This window comes from Carlito syrichta, unplaced genomic scaffold, assembly GCF_000164805.1.
Source record: "Carlito syrichta isolate Samal-C Ts95f unplaced genomic scaffold, Tarsius_syrichta-2.0.1 Scaffold153679, whole genome shotgun sequence".
Lineage (NCBI taxonomy): Eukaryota > Metazoa > Chordata > Mammalia > Primates > Tarsiidae > Carlito > Carlito syrichta.
In genome coordinates, this window is record NW_007097775.1 from 453,399 (window position 1) to 476,787 (window position 23,389).

At 38.7% G+C, this 23,389-nt stretch overlaps 1 pseudogene; it reads right to left on the reverse strand.

Annotated features, from left to right (window-relative positions):
- Window positions 1-16,094: 16,094 nt before the first annotated feature.
- Window positions 16,095-17,634, reverse strand: LOC103252169 (annotated as a pseudogene).
- Window positions 17,635-23,389: the final 5,755 nt, after the last annotated feature.

The following is a 23,389-nucleotide window of genomic DNA, read 5'->3' on the forward strand; positions in this document are numbered from 1 at the left end:
CTACTTATCTGATATTTTGCATACCTTAACTCATTATCATTCTCCTTTTGCATGAGAAAACTGAGGCATAGAAATAATGAGTTGCCCAGATTATATAAGCCAGTGTGTAGACACTGCCAGTTGAATCCAGATCCATCTGATTTGAAAGTCCACTAGACTTTCCACCATTCTGCACTACACCTCTGAATTATACAACAGCAACAACAAAAATAACAAGAGTTCCATTTAACAAGCATTTATTTATTTATTTGACTTGCAAATGTTTTTTATTATAATAGAGTATAAATGGTTTTTACATAGATGCATTGTATGTATGTAAAATGCATACAGTGGTGAAGGAGTGAAGAATTCTGGACTTTAAGTGTACCCATCTCTCCTACTAGAGCATATTGCACCTAGAAGGTGATTTTTCATCCCTTACCCATTTCCCACCCTCCTCCTGAGTCTCCCATGTCCATTATACTATTCTACATGCCTTTGCAGAATCATAGCTTACAAGTGAGGATTATAAATGAGAACATGCTGTGTTTGGTTTTTTGTTCCTGCATTACTTTGCTTAGGATAATGGTGTTCAGTTCTATCCAAATTGCTGCAAAATACACTATTTTATGGCTGAATAGTAGTATTCCATGTGTGTGTGTGTGTGTGTGTGTGTGTGTGTGTGTGTGTGTGTGTATGCCACATTTTCTTTATCTACAGCTTAGTTGATGGGCATTTAGGTTGATTCCACATCTTTGCAATAGTGAATTGTACTATGATAAACATGTGAGTGAAGTTTTTGGGGTTTTTTTTGCATGATAACTTCTTTGCCTTTGGGTAGATATCAAGTAGTAAGACTGCTGGATCAAATGGTAGGTCTACTTTTGATTCTTTAAGAATTCTCTATACTGATTTCCATAGAGGTTGTAGTAATTCACATTGCCACCAACAGTGTATAAGCATTTCCTTATACACCAAATCTGTGCCGTCTATTGTTTTTTAATTTTTTTTTAGTAATGGCCATTCTGACTAGTATAAGGTGGTATCTCATTGTGGTTTTGATTTGCATTTCTTTGACGGTTAGTGATGGTGAGCATTTTCTTATGGTTTGTTGACCATTTGTATATCTTCTTCTTTTTTTTTTTTTTTTGAGTTGGAGTCTACTCAGTCGCCCATACTGGAGTGCAGTGGCCGCTCCCGGCCACCGCAGCCTCGACCTGCTGGGCTCCGGCAATCCTTCTACCTCAGCCTTTCAAGTAGCTGGAACTACAGGCACGCGCTACCATGCCCGGCTAATTTTTGATTTATTGTAGAGATGAGGTCTTGCCAAGTTGCCCAGGTGGGTCTCGAGCCTGTGGGCTCAGGCAATCCACTCATCTCAGCTTCTCAAAGGCACGGGATTACAGGCTGAGCCACCGAGCCGGCTTGTATATCTTCTTTTGAGAAATATCTGTTCATGTCATTTGCCCACTTTTAAATGGGGCTGTTTTTTTTTCTTACTGATTTGTTTGAGTTCTTTGTAGATTCTGGATATTAGTCCTTTGTCAGGTGTATAGTTTGTGAATAGTTTCTCCTATTCTGTAGGTTGCCTATTTACTCTTTTTTTTTCCTGTGCAGAAGGAAGTTTTTTAGTTTAATTAAGTCACACTTATTTATTTTTGTTTTTGTTGCATTTGCTTTTGGGGTCTTAGTCATAAATTCTTTGCCTGGGCCAATGTCCTGAAGAGTGTTTCCTAAGTTTTCTTCTAGGATTTTTATAGTTTCAAGTCTTACATTTAAGTCTTTAGTCAATCTTGAGTTAATTTTTGTATATGGGGATAAGTAGGACTCCAGTTTCATTTTTCTGTATGTGGCTATCCAATTTTCCCCAGTGTATGTTTTTGTCTGCTTTGTCAAAGATCAGTTGGTTTTAGGTATTTGGGTTTATTTCTGAATTCTCTATTCTGTTCCATTGGTCCGTGTGTTTGCCCTTGTACCAGTACCATGTTGTTTTGGTTACTATATCCTTGTAGTATAATTTGAAGTCAGGTAATGTGATGTTTCCAGCTTTGTTCTTTTTGCTTAGGATTGCTTTGGCTATTCAGGCTCTTTTTCGTTCCATATGATTTTTAGAATTTTTTTTTTAATTCTGTGAAAAATGATGTTAGCAGTTTGACAGGGATTGTATTGAATCTGTAGGTTACTTTGAATAGTACGGTCATTTTAACGTTATTTGGGAGGCTGAGATTGGCCAATTGCTTGAGCCCAGGAGTTCCAGACCATCCTGGGCAACATAGTTAAACCTTGTATCTACAATAAAACAAACGAACAAAAAAATCAGCCAGGTTTGGTGGCACACGTCTATAGTCCCAGCTACTCAGGGTGCTGATGTGCAAGGATCACCTGAGCCCAGGAGGTTGAGGCTGCCACGAGCCAGGATCGTCACGATCGTGCCACTGCACTCCAGCCTGGGCAACAAAGTGAGACTCCAGGTCAAAAGCGAAAAACAAAAAACAAAGCTGATGCTTCCAATTCATGAGCATGGGATGTTTTTCCATTGCTTTGTGTCCTCTGTAATTTCTTTCGTCAGTGTTTGGTAGTTCTCCTTGTAGTCATCTTTCACCTCCTTGGTTAAATATATTAATAGGTATTTTATTTCGTTTTTTGGAAGCCTATAAATGGGATTAAGTTCTTAACAAGTGTTTATTATGTGTCCCATGTTGTGCTAAGAGCTTTACATGCATGATTTAATTTAATGGTAAAGACTGGTTCTCTGAATTCTGCTTAAACTCACTGATGGATTGCTAACTGTCCATCTCATCTGCCAGACAGGAGCATATGTTTATTGCTTGGTGACGTGATGTAAAGACTCTTGACTTGAATGTTAGGAGACTTGGGTGACGGGTATTAATATAGCTTGGATTTTCATTTAATAACGACATGACTTTGGCCCAGTTTTTAATATGCCCTGGCTCTGATTTTCTCATTTGTAAAATGAAAAGTTTAGATAAAAAGATTGCTCCAAAGTCCTTCCTTGGTCTAAAATTCTGCTTGAAGCAGTCTATATTCTTATAAATATTCATGGAAATTTGAAAAGGTCACTTAATAGACTTAGATGATGCTGTATTAGCAGCATATGTTTTCCTGGTAAATAAGAATGAACAAACCATAACATTGAAATAATAAATTCATATTTATTTATTTTTACATTTTTAAAATTTGAATTATTTTTTAATTTTTTTGCAGAAACAAGGTCTTGCTATGTTACTCAGGCTGGTCAACTTCTGGGCTCAAACAATCCTCCTACCTCGGTCTCCCAAAGTACTAAGACTATAGGCATGAGCCACTGTAATTGGCAACAAATTTTTAGAATCTATTTTAGAATCATCAGGTTAAAATCAATAGAACAAACATTTATGAGTATCTGCTGTGTTTACAGCATTCCTAAATTGGGAAAACAAATTTTGCTGTTAGAGAAATTACTTATTTGCTAATTTTATCACAAAACCTGCATATGTGATACTTCATTTATAAATGTGTATGTGTACATATATTTATGGAAAAAACCAATAATTTAGGGAAATGAAGAACTGTGAAAGCAGTATATGGAATGGGTAACAGTCCCAGAAGTGTTAGCAAAATAAAAATCCATATCACTTTAGATTATTGCTATTTTACTTCTTTGAATGCCCCTTCTAGTATCCCAGTTTTTAAGGATTCACTTTTTTAAAAACTGAATTAAAATTAATGTTTTGGTCATAATAGGATGTTTGGAAAAACTGTGGCAAAAGATGAACAAGTTCATTAAGAACAAATGGTAGACTTTGTGACATGCTCACACAAGTTTAATCCCAAGAAACTAATGGGATTGTGTCTCTGGGTTTGTGACTTAGCTCATTCATTTCACAGGCAGCTGTCCCACCAAGAATACCATCCTGAGGGCAGGATTCTCTTCCAGAGTGTGTATATGTAGACTTGAGAAGCAGCCCAAGAGCCCTTAGGAAGATGGGGCTACCGGACTTATTAGAGAACTCCTCTGATTCCTTGAAGGATTTGCAACGGCCAGGTTGTCAGACATCCAGGACTTTGACCACTTGTAAGACAGAGTGCATCCTTTTTGGCAAAGAACCCTGTGCTAAGTTTCTGTGGCTGCCATAAGGAAGTACCACAGCCTGGATGATTTAAAACAACAGAAACTTATTCTGTCACAATTCTGGAGAATTGAAGTCTGAAATTAAGGTGTGAGCCAGGCCGTGTTCCTCTGAGACTCTGGGTAGAATCCTTTTCTAGCCTCTTGTGATTGGCAATCCTTTGTGTGCCTTGGCCTGCAGCCGTGTCACTCCAGTCTCTGCCTCTGCTGGCATATGGCCTCTCTCTGTACATCACTATCTCTGTGTCTAAATTTTCTACTTTTTATAAAGACACCAACCAGTCTTACCAAATTAAGGGTTCATCCTGCTCCAGTATGACCTCATCTTAACATGTCCAACATTTCCAAATAAGGCCATATTCTGAGTGCTGAAGGGTAAAGACTTCAATGGATCTTTTTGGGAACACAAGTCAACACATAACAAACTCTGTTTGCAGAACAAACGTGTTTAGTCTCTTATACATTTTGATGGGGGAAGGGTTCAAATGAACATTAGCTCTTGTATGTTCTCTGACAGTAGTGTTATCAATAACATTTGATGCCTCCTCCATGTCAGGCACTAATCATTAGCTCATTTCATTCTTACAACACCCCTGTGAAATATTTGACATATGAGAAAACTGGGGGACAGAAGGCAGCCTGCCCACTTGTCATGCAGTTAGCCGTGGTAGAGCCAGGATGAAAACCCAGATTGACTGACTCCAGAATCCATACTAACACTGCCCTGTCTTTCTGTACAGTCAGTACGAGCAGTTTATGTCCCTGCTAACCAGTAAGCGTACATGTAGCTATTGAGCATGGGAAATGTGACTTGAAGAAAAAGATTCAGAGATTCCAAGCAATTCAAGTTTTATGGACACTTTGCTATTCTTCTTAAAGTCTGAATTGAAATGTTACGTAAGTGTAAAATTCTGGATTTCAAGGACTTAGCATTAAAAAAAGAATATGAAAACATCTCAATGATTTTTTTATGTTGATAAGATATTTTGAATATATTATGTAAAATATCTTATTAATTATACCTTATAAAAATCTGTTTTAGTGTGCTTCTGGAAAATTTTAAGTTACTTGTGTAGCTTGTGGTATATTCCTGTCCGACGGCACTGAATTAGACAGCAAGTCTTTTTAAGTAGAGTAGGCAACTCAATGGATGGAAGAAATTATTTCAGTCTTTGATCCCAAGTAAATCTGTTCCTAAAGTCTCTGCCTTAGTTTCACTATCTGGAAAATGTGATAGAAAACTTGTTTTCCGCACAAGTTTAATTTAACTAACAAATTGAGCAAAGACATTATGAATCATTTTACCCGATGTTTGCAGGAGGCTAGACAATTAATTATTCATCAAGGCCTAAATATTGTAAATAAATAGCAAATCCAGATTAAATATGAATTTAAAGTATTATTACTTTCTTTTTAGCAAATGCTCGTGCATCTTTGAACACCAGACACTGAACCCAGAACAAAATATTTCTGTGGCGAGGCCTGGTAGGCTTGGTTCTAAGGCCAATACTTTGCTCATTATACTTTCCAGGCAATGAGAATTAGGCTTAATACATTTTAGGTGAGGTGGTGATCCGCTACACTTTCCCTCAGCAGTGGAAGATGTGTGCGGTAAATGAGATGAGGCTAAGGTTTCTACGCTTTTATTTGACATAAGTATTAATTTGTGTAGCCAAGTTTTACATAAACCAGAATCCCAGAACTTTTACTCTGTCCTTTGCTGCAACTGTGAAGTTACCATAGTGGCACCTGAATATGTATAAGCTCACAAAATATAGCCACTTAGAGAAAATGAGATGTTCAGACATTCCAAGCAATTCATGTTTTGGCCACTTATTGTTATTACCTTTTAAATTAGAAAAGAGATACATGGTTATTATAAATAGTCAAATATTACAGACGTGCTTATAAAGTCAGAAGAGAGCATTTCTGCCTTTACTGTCTTACCATCTTTTCCCAAATCCAGCCTTTAAAAACAATGTATTGATTATTAATTTTAACATAGAAGTCAGCACAATCATATCATGGCTCTAAAATTTTTTATAAATTGTCACGGTGTTCAGTATGAACCTTTATACTACTAAAGTTTTATACTGAACAGAAATAGGAAATATCTGGGAATAATGTTATATGTATACATTAATGTATATGTATACGATTTGTTTTTTGTCCTTTATAGGACAAAAGTTGCATATTTTGTATCCAGTAAAGATGGCAGGTCTAGTAAAAATGTGTAATTTTCAAAAGATTTTTAATTTTTATTTTTTGTAAGGACTAATGAAAAGAGGATTTGAAACGATGATCTTCTCTTAGATATGTTTGTTAGAAAAATCAGATTTTTTTCACATCACAATTTCATGGTGTGCTGACTATGGTTTATTATAGGGTTTAGAAAGATTATCTATGAGGTCTCATGAATATGGGAGAGTACCCGTAAAATTTTATTAGTGATTGATTTTACTTAGATTTGTTTTGGATGGCAGATGAATAGCATTATTTTAAAATACCAATAATCTGTGGGAAAAGAGCAATTAGGTCAGGGTGGTGGTTAGGGGATAGTGAGTTTAGTCTCATCAGTACATTCACTACAAGTCGTTTGAAGTATGAATGTAAATATGTTTATCCTACACATATAATTACATTAAAATCATTCATATATTTCTTCTTCATTAAGGTCACTCTCCTTATAGTAAGGGGGTTCATTTATGAGTGAATTAGGTTTGACCATGAAGGAAGTCCCACAATATAGTGAGCATAAGATTTTCCCTGCTAGATAGTATTTGAGTTTCGTCAAATGGGAAACCACTGGTATCTCAGTCTCATAATTAAGGAGTTTTGGGAAACTTACTGGCAAATTGTCTCACTCTGAACGTGTTATCTGAGAGCAAGAGGAGACTGTATTTGCAAGTCAAATGATGGAAGAATCTATTGTCAGACAATTAAAACATCTTCACTGAGACCCACCGAACTAACCTTTGTGTGGTCTTGTTCTCAGATGGAAATGATTCCTAGAGACAGTTGACAGCGTGAGTTTTGAGACAACACCAAATGTGTGTGGGAACTTCCAAAAACAAATCGAAAAAAAGATTTAGGATCAGGGTTTTCTTTGCCACGTTTTTACTATGGTGGGGTGGGAGTGGGAGCCGGGGCCAGGGTTTGTGGGGAGGCACCCAGGGCAAGGTGACGTTCGAGATGCTGGTAAAAGTTAGTCCTGGTCAAGCCTGGGGTGAACAATGACACAGTGTTGTTGCGGGCTGCCTCCACGACTTAGATATTCTTCCCATGTCAGTATAATCACTACTGGGAGGTAGCTCGATTAAGGATTACCATATCATTAATAGTATCCATGACTTTTGTTCAAAGGCTACTTGTGCAATGTTGCCTTGTGGATGAAGCGCCGTAATCCTCTGAGCCGCAGCTGTAGAGAGGAGGCTCCTCAGAGCCGCCCACACTGACTTCCCTGTCCTCTCGGATCAGTTCTAAAAAACAGACAGAAACAACAGTCAACTCAAAGCCCCCAAAAAGAAACATCCATTCTACATCTCCACATTCATCCTCAAGCTTCAATCCCTGCCAATGTCTCCCATTCATCTCTTCTCTAACATCCAGATCACCACTCGGATGGTGGCCAGATTAAAGGAGAACAATGCCGTTTTAAATGTAAAGTTTGCATCTAATTTTTCTCTTTGCATGAGAAAAAGCACATTGATTCTATCTATGTGTCTGTCTCATGCTTAGCCTGTAGCTTGTCAGGTCTTTCTTATTTTCTTTGGCAACATGAGGCATGCTTGTGTGTTCCAACTGTCTAGGGCTTCTCCGTTTATTTGGTGAAGACGCTCAGCTTTGAAATTTGTACTTGGGTGTGCAGATAGTTAGGAATATTATATACATAGTAAGCCGTGGGGTCTTGCTTCATTTCATTAATATTATTGCTGGTAGGAAACTTCTACTTCCAATGGTTGTGAGCACCGAGAGAAGTCGGAGAACTTAGCAGTAGCGTGAAACCTAAGCAAACACACCCAGATATTGGGATTGGGGAGATGAAAATGACAGAGTGAATCTTGCTTGCTAAAACTCTATGTGGTGGAAGACAGGAAAGAATGGATGTAATCTTTAGAGCACGTTTCTTGAAGATCATCCCTCAAAAGGAAAAGAAAAGGGGGGGAAAAAACACCCTTATCTGGCAGAGGAAAATGTAAAAAAGTAAAATGAAGCCTTGAGTTCAATTCCTTGGTTTCTACTTTATAATCATACTTTCATTCCGAATTGAAGTGAAGCTCTGCCTTAATTGATCATAAATTATTATTTTAAAGAGTTTTAGTTCTATATTTTCATCTCATTACATCGTTTAAAAATCAATAAACTTTATATTTTATTAAAAAAAAAACTGATGACTTTTATCTCTCTTAAGTTGTTTTCCTGAGGAATCTGTAAAAGATTTGGACTATTGCCTTTGGATCAGAATGTTTTAAATTCTTTCTAGTTGCCAAAAAAGTTACGTCTCTCTAAAGTCGGAAAACTTACTTTTTTGAACTTTGCTCAATGGCAGCACTTTCTTTGCCCATCTCTCCTTTTTTCTGTGGTATTGACATCCTAACTATACTGTAGTTTTAATGTCATTGACATCTCTTCCCTTTCAGACATTTATTGGGACAAATTACATAAGCTTGAACATAAACTGCTCTATGTATGAGACAGATGGGAAAATGCAGGAAGAGTTGAGCACTTCCCTAGGCCAAGAGTGTCTGTTAAACGAAATCATTCATATTTGTCAAGAAAAACTTGACAGTACTCATCAGAGACTTTAATTTAAATATTTATGTCATACATTTATGTGCTCAAGAAATTTTTGGGATGTATTTTGTATGTAGCATTTGAGAAACAGAAAACCAGAAAGAATATACCCCCGACTATGACAAACGAACCAGTTTGAACTTCCGTGCTCGTTCTGGGCAAAGTGATACCCAATTGTGGTAATATACACCAGTAGTTTTCCAAAGCATGAACCACCAGTTTCATCCCCATTTCAGAATGTCTTTTTTGAATAGCATGTATGTACATAGAAGTTCTTCAACCTGGGGTTTCTTTAGAAAGACACATTATTCCTGACACATATAACAAGTATCTAAGACTTCTTTAAAATTGTGTAAAATGTTGGGAAAATATTTGCTGGTAAAAGCAAGGATCAGTCAGAAGAATAAAGGTAAACGATGTTGCAAGCAGACGTTCGTATCTGTAAATGTTACTGTATTAAATGTGGTGCCTATTTTTATGATTAAATAATATCTTGAGCCCGCGGGTTCGAGACCCACCTGGGCAACTTGGTGAGACCTCATCTCTACAATACATCAAAAAATTAGCTGGGCGTGGTGGTGCATGCCTGTAGTTCTAGTCACTTAGAAGGCTGAGGCCGAAGGATCGCTGGAGCCCAGCAGGTCGAGGCTGTGGTGGCCGGGAGCGGCCACTGCACTCCAGCCTGGGTGACAGAGTGAGACTCCAACTCAAAAAAAAAAAAAAAAAAAAATCTCGATGTGTCATTCACTAAATCTTAACAAGAAGCTCACTAGTTACATTTTTTTTTTTTAGTGATAGAGAAATTTTATAAAATTGGTACTTTGCTGAAACATAGCATTTTGAACAATACAACAGAGTTGATACTCAGTGTTATGTGGGGTCATATTGATTCTCCATTCTGATGTTCTGTTCCTTGTTGAGGGAGTTCCACTAGCAAAACATTCTTGGCTTCTCTCTTCTACCTCCTTATTTTCTTCTCCCAGGAATAAAAGAGTGACGTTTCTGATTTGCACGGTGGGAGAGCATAGCCCAGCCTTTCTCTGCCCTTGTCTTGGGAGCCACTGCCTGCATTGCCCACACTACTCCTCCAGGTCAAGAGTTTTATAGGATTCTGCCTGTCGGGACAGAGCTGCAGTTTTTAGCACTGTTTGTGGTGAGGTGGTAACTGTGGGGTACAGTATTCAGAAGATCATTGTGACCATGCAGTTATGCCATATTATCTAAGAGCTCTCTCAAACAAAGCTGAGTCGTATAACACTTCTTTGTCCCTCAGTTCCAGACCCAGGTGATAAAAGCAGAGGTGTTATTTATTGAGTCCCTTTAATTGACGGTATCTGTGACTTGGGTTTTTTTAAATCTCTGGTTCTCAAAGTGTGGTCTTTGAGACCCTTTCAGGAGCTTGTGGGATCAAAATTATTTTCATAGCACTACTAAAATCTTATATGCCTTTTTGAGATTCTGTCAGGCATAGAGTGGAGTTTCCAGAGGTGACATGATGCATGATCACATCACTGCTCTGATGGCTCCTGGAAAGTGTGCTGCATTCTCTATTACCCAATTCTCAGTTTTAATATTGGTAAATATTGATAGCTAGAAGGAATGTATGCACTCTGGACTTCCCAGTAAGTAATTACATACAAATAATTCATTATTTATTACATGCTTCTAATGCCCAAAGTGTTCTTACTAATTTTAAGAGCGTAAAGGAGACCCTAGATTTTAAAAAATTGAAAACTGCTGCTCTAAACCATAATGGTTTAGAGCCTAAAGTTAGACGCCTTAAAGAAAAGTTTAAGAGTTCCTCAGGAGATAGCTGAGCTCTGTGATATTGGATATTTAAGCTTGCCCAAATAAAAAACTGGATGAATGCATTACTCATTAAGCCGATATTCATGGGAGGTCTGCTATGTGCCGGACGCTGTCTCCAGGCAGTGGGGGCATGTGGATGAGCAGCTCCATCACTGCCCTCCAGAAGCTCACAGGCAAGGGGGAGCAAACTGGTGAAGGGACCGTGGTAACAGAGAGTGTTAGGTATAGAAGAGATGCTAAGAAACAGAGGGGCACTAAACCAAGAGGCAGGGAGATAGTGTGACACTCTAAAAACTGCGTCTTGAAGGACAGGTAAGAATTGTCCAGGAGAAGAAAAGGTGAATGGTGTTCTAAGCAGAGACATTGCCATACTCAAAGGCTTACAGGAGTGTTTCTCAAAAGATGGGTTAGAACCCATTAGTACGTGGTAAAATCAATTTAATGTGTCATGACCAGCATTTAAGAAATAGTGAAATAGAAAATGTCAGCATAACTCACATAGTATGAGTGTTTTTTCCTCCGTGTGTGTGTGTGTGTGTGTGTGTGTGTGTGTGTGTGTGTTTGTGAGAGAGAGAGAGAGAGAGAGAGAGAGAGAGAGAGAGAGACTGACTTACTGGGTTAAGGAGCAAAATATATTTCTTAGTGTTGGTTGACATAAAGGAAATTTTTGTGAAATCCATTGGTTTGGAGGCATAAGAGGGAGCATTAAGTGTTCAAAGAATCACAGGCAGTAATTCAGTAAGGGTGTGGCATAGGATACATGTAGGTAATGCTGCTGAACAGATAAGCAGGAATCAGATCACAGGGCGCCTCAGTGACTCACTGAGTGGATCTTATCCTGAAGGCAATTAAGTGCCATTGAAGGATTTTAGGAAGAGAAGTGACATGATTAGGATGTAGTGGGTGAGTAAAAGTCATCCTGGCACCTGTAGAGGAGATGGATTGGGGATGATGGGGGTAAAAGCTGATGCAAGACTTCTTCCCAAGCTACTGCAATCACGCAAGGGCTCAATCCAAAGCAGTAGGAGTGGAGACGGCTATAATTATTCTCAACTTATTGGTGCTCTTCTTAAAATTATGTTTGCATACTACAAGAAAGTGAGTGGCAGTAGAGGGACATTGCCAGGGGGGTGGGGAAACACAACGTCGATAAGGGTGCCTGATTCCAATCCAGGCAGAGTGAGGTCCAATGGGAGGCCCAAACTTCACCGGTACGGAGACCACCTAGGTACCCAATCCTAACTTGTATCCCACATCTTTATTTATGTATGTAGGTATTTATTTATGTATTTATTCATTCATTCATTTATTTATTTATTTTGAGTTGGAGTCTCACTCTGTCGCCCAGACTGGAGTGCAATGGCCGTCCCCAGCCACCGCAGCCTCGACCTGCTGGGCTCTGGCGATCCTTCCGCCTCAGCCTTCCAAGTAGCCGGAACTACAGGCACGCACTACCACGCCAGGCTGATTTTTGATTTATTGTAGAGATGAGGTCTCGCCAAGTTGCCTAGGAGGGTCTCGAACCCGCGGGCTCAGGCAATCCACTCACCTCAGCCTCCCAAAGCGCTGGGATTACAGGCTGAGCCACCGAGCCCAGCTCCCACATCTTTAAATTAAAATATTATGCTTATTCCTCATGTATCATTCTGTTCTAGTTTCATACTTTTATGCTCTAGAATATAAGCTATATGAAGGCAGAAATTTTTGCTTGTTTTTTTAACCCAGCATCCTCAGAAATGAGAACAATGCTTACATATGTCAGGTGCTTAGTAAATCTTTGTTGAACGAATGATAAATGGATCTCCTTTTATCCTAAGTAGACATTGAATATAGGAGACGTCTTTAAGTTTTCTTTTACTCGCTGCATTGTTTGTAATCGTCCTTCTTCTTCCTCTTCTTCTCCTTCCTTCTCCTCCTCCTTTTTTTGCCTTTTTATTTTATCATTGCTACCTTTCATGTTAGAGGCTTCTCTAAATGTTTACTGGTCTTTCTATACTCATTTATATTTTGAAGTAAGGCATTGAAGTCAGTTGACAACTCCCTGTGTGTTGGTGAGAAGATGGTGATTTTGAGGGTTCAGTCTTTTCATTGGGTTAATCTCAAGTGGCAGTCTCTGTATGTCTTCTCTCTTGTGTCACTTTCCTAATAGAGAATCCTCTCATCTTCTGCCTTGAAAATATAACCTTTGCTATCAGTATTCTGGGGGCCAAGTGGGGTATTCGAGGGTTACACCGTTAAGAGAATGGACTTCCATGTGATTCTTGTTTTCAGTATGATGCCTGATGCTGAGCCAGTGTCCCTGGTCTTCCCAAATTCAGATCCTCATTTTTCAATTTCTCCAAAGAATACTTTTCTCTTGGTGGGAGTGGGGAGGTGTTGTCTGGCTACATGAAGTCCAGTAGCACTTCAGTCAAGTTTTCTACCTCCTTTTTTCAGCCTCTCCTTATCCCTGGCCTTTCATGGTCTCCGTTGCCCCCAGATTCTGAGCCTGTTCGTGTTTGTGTCACGAATTCACTTCCTTGTCTTCACAGCACTCTGTGTCTACTGAGGGTTCAGCTCTGCTCTTCAGTTGCCACTCATTCCTCCACTTTCCACCATCGACACTGTGTTGATATCTCTTATACGATGTTGTCCTCACTACTGTTCTTTGCTCTTGTGGGGCTGCACCATTTTTATTCCTTTACTGCCATTTTAGAAGGTTTTTAGGAGAGAGTGAAGATGAACTCATACATTTTGTCTTTCATGTTTAAGCAGAACTCTCAACAAGGCTTTTTAGGGTATAGCTTGACTGACTGAATAGATTACTAGTCTCATTTTCTTTGTTACTTTCTCAGACTTAATTACATTTGTTCAATTAAGCCATCTAGAAAAAGAATTTGTCATGTGGCTTGATTTTAGCAATAAAACTTTTCTTTCCCATGTAAGGAATGAAATGCTACAATCTAGTGATAATTCTTTTAGAACATGTTATATCACATGAACGTTGGCATCCATTAATTTAACTAGTCACATGTCCAGATATGTGTATTTAGCAGTACTAACATGGAAAAGCCTGGGAGAGAATCTACTGAGGCAAATTGAAAAGTCTCAAAATATTATTATACACAGAAAAAAGTATTAGAATGATTGATCACAATAAAATTTTTAAAATGCTATTGAGGTATCCATTAAGGTGCCTAAATAAATAAATAGGCAGGCTGGGTGTCGTGGCTCATGCCTGCATTCCCAGTACTCTGGGAAGCAGAGGCGAGAGGACTGCCTGAGCCCAGGGCAACTTGGCAAGATCTCATCTGTACAATAAATAAAAAAAAACTAGCCAGGTGTGGTGGTGTGCATCTGTAGTTCCAGCTACTTGTAAGATTGAGGTGGAAGGATCACCTGAACCCAGCAAGTTGAGGCTGAGGTGCTGAGAGCATGCCACTGCATTCCAGCCTGGGCAATAGAGTGAGACTATGGCTGAAAGAAAGAAAGAAAGAAAGAAAGAAAGAAAGAAAGAAAGAAAGAAAGAAAGAAAGAGAAAAAAGAAAGAAAGAAAGAAAGAAAGAAAGAAAGAAAGAAAGAGAAAAAAGAAGGAAGGAAGGAAGGAAAGAGAAAGAAAGAGAGAGAGAGAAGGAAAGGAGGGAGGGAGGGAAGAAACAGGCATGTTTATGCATCCTAAGACTTGTGTGTGACAGAGTTTTAGGGTAATAAGTGTTAGAGTTTTAAAGACTAGGCTGATTCCACATTAGAGTCTCCGATATTTATGATCTAGTGTTCTGACCTAATTCCTTATATTACCCGCTACTGAATATATTCCATATAGTTGATGATATAATATTGTTTTATCTCTAAGTGAGACTACATGGCCGCTCTTTTTCCAAGTGTGAGATGTTGTCGTCCAATGTCCTTTTGGTCTAATATCTATGTTAACAGTCAAGATACTGATTCTAGTCGGGATTTATATATGAGTGTGTGGTATTTAAAATGCCCAGAGAATTGGATTTAACATGATTATCTAGTTTGTGTCTTTTGATCTTTTGATGTATGATTACAATTTTTTTAAAACTCAGGTGTATTGAGGTATAATTTACATACACTAAAACTTTCCCCTTTTAAGTATGCCGTTCAAGGGATTCTGACAAATTCACGCAACCACCAGAATAATGACTGAGAACATTCCTCTCAACTTTTATAGTCAGTCTTCTAACCTAGTCACAGGCAACCACTGATCTGGTCTCTGTTCCCATAGTTTTGCCCATTTCAGAGTTTGCCTGTATGATTTTAGCAATAAAAATGTATTGAAATACCAATTAATATGGGATGATTTAATATACAAGAAGCAGTGTTACTTCATAGGAAATCGCAGGCTGTTTGGTGTCAGTCACAGTGTGTATTTCTCCACTCCTTCCTATGTAACCTTTGTTATGCTTGCCTGGTTCTTGATGAACTGAATGAATTTCAGAGAGGTTTAGGATTCCAGAAGCTTAAAATTTCAGAGAGGTTTAGGATTCCAGAAGCTTAAAGTGTATCTTGAATGTCAAAGCTTAAAATGTATCTTTGAATGTCAAAATCAACAGCTCTTCTTTGACCTGTTAGTCTAGGAACTGCCAACCACGTTTTCTAATTTCTGAACTTTTCTCGGTTATTTCAGTTTGGGCAGGTTAGGCTTATTGACCAGAATGACTGCATATTGAGTATTAAACTATAGAGAAGAAGTTTAAACAAGCCAAAAGCAGAAGGACTTTGTGACCACTGAACACTTCCCACCGGATTGCATTTAGCAGCCTGTTAGGATAAGCTTGGAATGTGTTCCTCTCTGCCAGGGCACATAGCCAAGGGCATCTGTATCAAGAAGGTCTATTAAAAGTATTCGGATTGGACAATAAGTTACATGTTAAGTCCTTTTTTATTTCACAGCACCATGTATTTTTAGTTTTAACGTAGTCTTTTGTAAACGTTAAAGGTCTAAAATAACTGATAACTAAATCTTAAGAAAAGTTCATTTTTCTCAGTATCCATATCATTTACACTTATTATATACATCCTGAATTACATTGATTTATTCCCAGAAAATTTGCTTTTCAGCAAATCTGAACACAACATGTTTATTTAGCATGCATGCAGTATTTTTTAATTTATATTATTATTATTTTTACTTCGAAGAGAAAAGTTGTATTCATAGTAAGTTAGAATTAAAAGGAACCTCTTCTTTCTGGTACAGGGAAGGAATCTGAGACTAAGAAAGGTGAGACTTCTGAAAAAGATTAATTTCAGGAATTAATTTTTTAAAGAGTACAATGTTTTTATTCACCGATAAACTAAAAGTCCAACTCTAGATGTTTCTTTCTTGCGTATGCTTCATTTGTTTTATTAGTAACCAAAGCCCTATCAGGGAAGGCTTTACCTAGTCTTCAGACTCTGATCCGTGCTCATTTCAACTACTCTGAAAGTAATGAGGTTTGTAAGTTTCCTTGTCCGATGCAACCACCGGAAGCCGATCACAGAGACTGCTCTTCTTAAGGTATTTCTTGGTAAGGTATTTAAATACCTTTTAGGACACTGTTTTCCAGAAACAGCTGCGATTTTGTTCTTGAAGCATTCAATGTGGACAGCATTTATGAGATTTCCAGTTTTTCCATTGACTTTAACCTTCTCCCATAGAAACTCTTCAAAATTTTCAGAATCAAAAGTTCTGTCTTTGCGGGGGTCCCACCCCGCAAGGGTCGTGAGATATCCTGAAGGAGAGACGGATAGGCGAAAGACGAAAACATTATACCCGGACACCTGCTTCCTGAACAGATGACAATTTAATGTTGGTTAACACAGAGCTTTTATACCATTCGTAAAGGGCAAGACAAAGAAAATTCCTTCATGTACATATTCTCTACAAGTTACCACCATCTAGTGGTCTTAGCAACAAACAAGCCAAGAACCCTGTAAACGTTCAGACAATGAGTCTTATTCATAAGGCCAAAGATGATAGTTTTAGTTCAAAGTCCCAAATTACAGTCTCAAATTACAGTCCCAAATTACAATCTCCAGAAAGTTTCCAAATGTAAAGTTCTTCAGGTAGCAGTAGTTTTCCTTCTGGGACTTTATGGCATTCAGAGTTCTGTAATCACCTTTCTTGTCCAGGTGTCTTCGTTACTTTTCTCTTATCCTGCAGTGCTTATTTCTAAAGAGAACTCAAAAGAAGCTTTTAGTAATGTTTCCCAGGCCCCCAAGGTTGCTTTCTGTCTTTAGCTAAGTTATCATAAAAGTGTCTGATTAGTATGAGTTCAGTGAAAACCCACTTTATAAATGTTAGCTTAGAGTTTTAACTATTGAATTAAGTAAAAACCTTAACGATTAATCTTTATCCTAAGTCAGTGAAAACAGTGTTATAAATCAACTACATAACTCCTAGATAAGTGTTAGAACTTATAATGAATTCATAATGAACTTACTATAAACTTGTGTTTCTAAAAAACCTTATGTCTAAACACTAAACTACATAATTCTAAATTAAATAAGGAGTGAATATACTTATATCATTTATTACTTAAGCAATATCTAGTAACTTATAACCAAGTGAAAGAAAGCATTCTTGATGTGCTTCAGGGTTTAGCCCTTGCAGATGTTAGAAAAGGCCAAGCGACATAATGGGAAAATGGAAAAATGAACCATGACATTCTCAGGTTAGCTGTGAGTACTTCGCATAAACATGCCATCTTCTTCCATGACTGCACAGAATTTCTTCAGCTGTACCAACAGCAAAGACGGAAGACAGAAGGGCCTCAGCTGCCTGGACTCGCTTTGCGGCCGGGGGTCCTCAGCGCACCTGGACTTTGTCAATCAGGTGGGCCTCCAAGGCTGGCTCCCAACACATCTTCTACTGTCTGAGTAAGGTCCAAATTGAATTTCCAGGTTAACCTCTTAGGCTTCTTGTCTTCTTGTGGCACCATCTAGAGAGCTGTCTGTGGGATCAGAGAGCAGGAATTCGTTTTTATGTGAAGTACTTTTCTTAGTCATTAAATATGTTTAAGCCTAAATTGGTAACCATCTGCACCAGAGCCTAAACTACCAACCCACACTTTATTCCATCAGTGAATTACACCTATGCTTTGGAAGAATTCCTCACTGAGGATATTGGCAAACACATCTGTCCTATATTACCACCACCAAACCACTATCATAGGTACAAAAGTCATCACATTTGTCTCACCACAAATATACGTTAAACATGTATCTGCACACAGCACTAAGGTAGCCACCATGTTACATTCATTAACTAATACTTGAATGTGCCTAGCCCATTTGTGTCTTTCATATCTCTAGTGAGTCTCAATCTGAATGTACGTAATTTAGAGAAAAAATGACACTAGATAATCTATCATCTTATGAAGGGGGACCCAAAAACCCAGAATTTATTTATAAAAAATTGTGTGTTCTTACATGTTTAAACTTCAGTCACCCTCAAAGTATCATGTTTGATGCAATACACCTGTTGAGACACTTTTTCCAACGCTCAACACATTTTTTGAACTCATCCATGTTGATGCCTTTCAGTGCTGCTGCCACTTTTTGTTCCATCTCTTCCACACTGGCCAAATGTTTCCCTTTGAGGACTTTTTTTTTCACCCAGGAGACGAAGTCACTCAAGGCAAGATAAAGTGAATAGGGAGGGGGAGACACAGGGTTCATGCCATTTGGGGGTCAAAAACTGCTGAACACTCAGTGCTGTGTGAACAGGTTGTTCCTGTAAATCACCCGTCATGAAATGGGCAAACACACTGAGAGAATCTTTAAGAAAAAATTCACGGAGGCCAAATGTAGCCTCTCACAACAACACTAGATGGCACACTGATTGTGAGGGGTTCCTAGAACATTTCCCGGAGAGAGAAGCCTGTACTACAAGCGGCCCACCCTCCAAAACATAAATTCTGGATTTTTTTCGGTCTCCCCATATATATATATATATATATATATATATATATATACACAATAATTACTGTATTTTAAAAAAATTTTTTAAACGTCAAAGAATTTGAGAATTTTGAGAATGCTCTTCTGATGAGATAAACATTTCAGGAACTTCACGATGGATTTCGTGGCCACCTTACGATAATTCTCCAGTCTTTATGTTGGAAAAGACAAGTAAGATTTAGGAAATGAACATCTAATGTGTGTGTATTTACCATTTGCTGTCTCACTGGGGAGCAGCCATGAAGTATAGTTCCTAGTCCTGTCACTGAGATGGTTCCCAACACAGCAGTTGTAGTTGTTCCCTGTGGCTGCTGAATATCACCGTATCCCCTCGGCTGAGGCCCCACAGACATGCTGCTGACAGTCGTAGCACTGTACTTCCCTGCTCTCACCTCCCCTCTCGTTCCTTGGAGAAAGGATTCCATCGGATGCTTTCTCCGTTAGACTGTACGTCAGCTAGGATGAGCTTCTATTTGAGTAAAAGACCCTTGGCTCCTATGTCCTAAGCGAGATAGAAGTGTGTTCTTCCATTCTGTGGAAGAAGGGTAGACACCGGCAGTCCAGGGCTGATCTGGCGGCCGCAGGGTACTGGCAGGGACCCAGGCTGCTCTCTGCCAGGCTTCCTGCCTTCCAGGTCACCCCATGGTTCTGATGGCTGCTGAATGTCTGGTCTTCGTGTTCTAGTAGCAGGCCTGAAGGAGGGAGAAAGACAGAAAGGAGTAAAGGGGGTTCCTTTCAGCTGAGGCTGTTTCCTATAAGCACTGATCTCAGAACACTCGTGCGGTACTTCTGCATATACCTTTTGACCAGAATTTAGTTATGTGGATAAACCTAGCTCAAAGACGGCTGGGAAATGTAGTCTTTTGCTCTGAGTAGCTGTGTCCCTGGCTGGGGGTGGGGAGAGGGAGGGAAGATGGATGTTGTGGTGGATAACGAAGCCTCTGCTGGATAATTTGGGTGGGATAGTCTATCTATATCTTTGAAACCTTAACTCCTCATTAATGGTGACCACTGTTTTACAGAAATAATGTCTGTGGATACATGATCGATGTCATCTGGACATGTTCAAAGAAACGCAGAGATGTCCTTCTGCCAGATGAGCACCTTCAGAGTAGTGGTTTGCTCTCTTTTTGAATGCTCTCAGTTATAAGAATTCTAATAAAACAAAATTTAAGCTAAAATCACAAAAATACATCCACCCTACATAGTCAACAAAATCTTAGGGAGTATCATAGGCTGAAGTAAAACTGTGAGAAATCCAAAACGCAATAAGAGGTTTTAAAAATAAATAATGACTTTTAATGAAAGAATTAATTAAAGTATGATTGCTTAATACAACCCCTCAAAAAAACTTCTTGTGAATTTTTAGGGAGGTTGAGGAACTTCAGCACCAACTTATATTCTACTTCCTGCCTCTTCGTGTGGGTTTATTAATCATTTTTCAACGGAATTTTTCTTTATATTTTGTACTACCACTTGCCAGTTGTGTGATTTTTTTTTTTTTTAAGAGAAAGAGTCATGCTGTCACCCAGGCAAGAGTGCAATGGCATGATTATGGCTCACAGCAGCCTCAAACTCCTGGGCTCAAGCCACCCTCCCCCTCAGCCTCCTGAGTATCTGGAACTACTGCATGTCCCACCATGCCTGGCTAATTAATTTTTTTATTTTAAAGATGTGGGGCACAATTCAGGGTTAGGTATACAAATGTTCATCATGTAGGTACCCTTGTTGATGAGGTGTGCCTCCCATCCCCAGGCAGACTTTCACTACTTTCAGGCCCACTTCCCCGCCCCATCCCGGCAGTTTCCTGCTACTGCCAATCCTTTTCTTAGAGCATTTCAAGGTCCGCTTATGAGTGAGAACATGTGACACTCAGTTCTTTGTTTTTGTGAAAGATCATTCAGTATTATAGACTCTAAGTCCATCCAGGTTGCTGTGAAATTCATGATTTTGTTTTTCTTTATGGCGGCGTAATATTCCATCATGTATATGCACCACATTTTTTTTGATGGGCAGCGCGGTTGGTTCCATGTTCTTGCTACTGTGAACAATGTTGCAATAAACATATGTGTGCAGGTGTCTTTTTTATAGAGTGATTTCAGTTCTCCCGGGTACATTCCCAGTAGGGGAATTGCAGGGTCGTACGGAAGGTTGATTTTTAAATCTTTTAGGAATTGCCACACTGTTTTCCACGGAGGCTGTACTAGTTTACATCACCATACACAAAATTCAACTCTAAATGGATCAAAGACCTAAATGTAAAACCTCAAGCTATAAGATTCTTAGAAAACACAGGAGACACCCTTATGGAAATTGGAGCTGGCAACCAATTCCTGATCAAAACCCCCAGTGCCCATGCTATAAGAGATAAGATAGACAAGTGGGACCTCATCAAATTGACAAGCTTCTGCAAAGCCAAAGAAACCATCAAGAGGACAGGGAGACAGCCCACAGACTGGGAAAAAATATCTGCCAACTGTATGTCTGACACAGGTGTAACATCTAGGATCTACAAGGAACTCAAATGTGCTGAAGAGGAAAAAACAAACAGCCCCATTACAAAGTGGGCAAAAGATATGAATAGACAGCTCTCAAAAGAAGACATACAAGGAGCCAGCAGATACATGAAAAAATGCTCAGTCTCACTAGTCATCAAACAAATGCAATCTACACCGAGACACCACCTAACGCCAGTCAGAATGGCTATCATCAATAACTCAAAAAACAACAGATGCTGGAGAGGATGTGGCCAAAAGGGAACACTTTTACACTGTTGGTGGGAATGTAAACCAATCGGGCTAATTTTTAAATTGTTTTATCAAGATGGGTCTCACTTTGTTGCCCGGGCTGGTCTCAGACTCTTGGGCTCAAGCCATCCTCCCGCCTCTGCCTCCCAAAGTGCTGAGATTACAGGCATGAGCCACTGTTCCCAGTCCCAGTTGTGTGATTTTGAAAGCAAGTTTGTTGAAGTACAATTTACATACCAGAAAATTCACCCATTGTAAGTATGCAACTTAATGGTTTTAGTAGGTGTGTGAAGGTGTGGAATCATCACCACCGCCCAGTTTTCGAATGCTTTCATCTGCTTTCTACTTCTCTAAATTTGTTTTTTTTCCTAGATGTTTCCTATAAATGGAATCAATTACATGATATGCATTTTGTCTTATGTCTTTAAGCTTCTTTCACTTAATGTTTCCAAGGTTCATCCATGTTGTGGCATGTATCGGAATGTATTCCTTTTCATTGCCAGATAGTATTTCATTATATGGAATGTACTGTCTTTGTTCATTCATTCATTAATGAGCAGACATTTAGACGATTTCCCGTTTCTGGTTGTTATGAATAATGGCGCTATGAACATTTGTTTACCTGCCTTTGTGTGGACAGGTAGTTTCATTTTTCTGATAGATTCGTAGGAGTGGAAATAATTGGTTGTTTTGCAAGTTTATGTTTAAATTTTTAGGAAACTGCCAAACTCTATTTCTCAGTGACTGTACTGTTTTACATTCCTACTAGCAATGCATAGGGTTTTAGTTTCTCCATTTTCTTAACAAAACTTGTTATTGCCTATCTTGTTCATTATAGCCATCCTTGTGGGTGTCTAGTTGTATCCTATTCTGGTTTTAATTTGCATTTCCCTAATGACTAATGAATTTGAGTATCATTTTATTGCACATTAGACATTCATGTTTAATCTCTGGGAAAATGTCCATTCAAATCTTTTGCCAGTTAAAAAAAACCTGGCTGTTTGTCAAGGATTTTTTATGTATTGGTCATTGTAAGTGCTCTCCTGTATATTCTAGATTTAAGTCTTTTATCGTATATGCCATTCACACATATTTTATCTCCATCTGTGATATATCTTTTTTTCTTTAGTGGTATCTTTGAAAGTAAAAAAGAAAATAAATTTTGAGGTGATTCAAGTTATCAGGGTTTCCTTTTATGGCTGGAGCTTTTGGTGTTGAGTTGCAGGGTTTTGAGCAGGTTATCTAACCTCTTTAAGTCTGAGTTTCTTTGTCTGTAAAATTGGAATAGTAATTCTTACCTCAATGGTAACTACAGCTTAAATCTGGTTTCTCTGTCTGTGTTTGGAAAAGAGGGAGATATAAGCAGTGACCGCAAGTTTAATTTTCAGCCTGCTCTTAAGTTTCATAAGTTTTTGATACTTACAGCTGACTTGCTGGGAATAGGGAACTTGGCATGTGTAAAAGCTATTGAATGTATCTGCTAATAAATTTTGCTCTATCTTCTTTTTTTAAAAACTTATTTATTTATTACAAAGATGTACTGTACAGTTCAGGGTTAGGTATACAAACATTGATCGTGTGGGTACCCTTGTTGATGAGGTATACCCCTCCCTCCCCTAGCGGTTTCCCCCAACTGCCAGTCCCACCCCCCCACTTCCCCTGACAGTTTTCCACTCCTGCCAATTGCTTTCTTATAGCATTATAATTGTTCAAGGTCACCTTATGAGTGAGAACATATGGAACTCAGTTCTTTGTTTCTGTGATAAATCACGGAGTATGATCGAGTCCAAATCCATCCAATTTGCTGTAAAGTCCATATATTTGTCCTTCTTTATGGCCGCATAATATTCCATTGTGAATATGTACCACATTTTTTTAATCCAGTCCAGCTTCGATGAGCAACACGGTTGGTTCCATGTTTTTGCTATTGTGAATAGAGCTGCAACAAACATACGTGTGCAGGTATCTTTTTTGTAGAACGATTTGA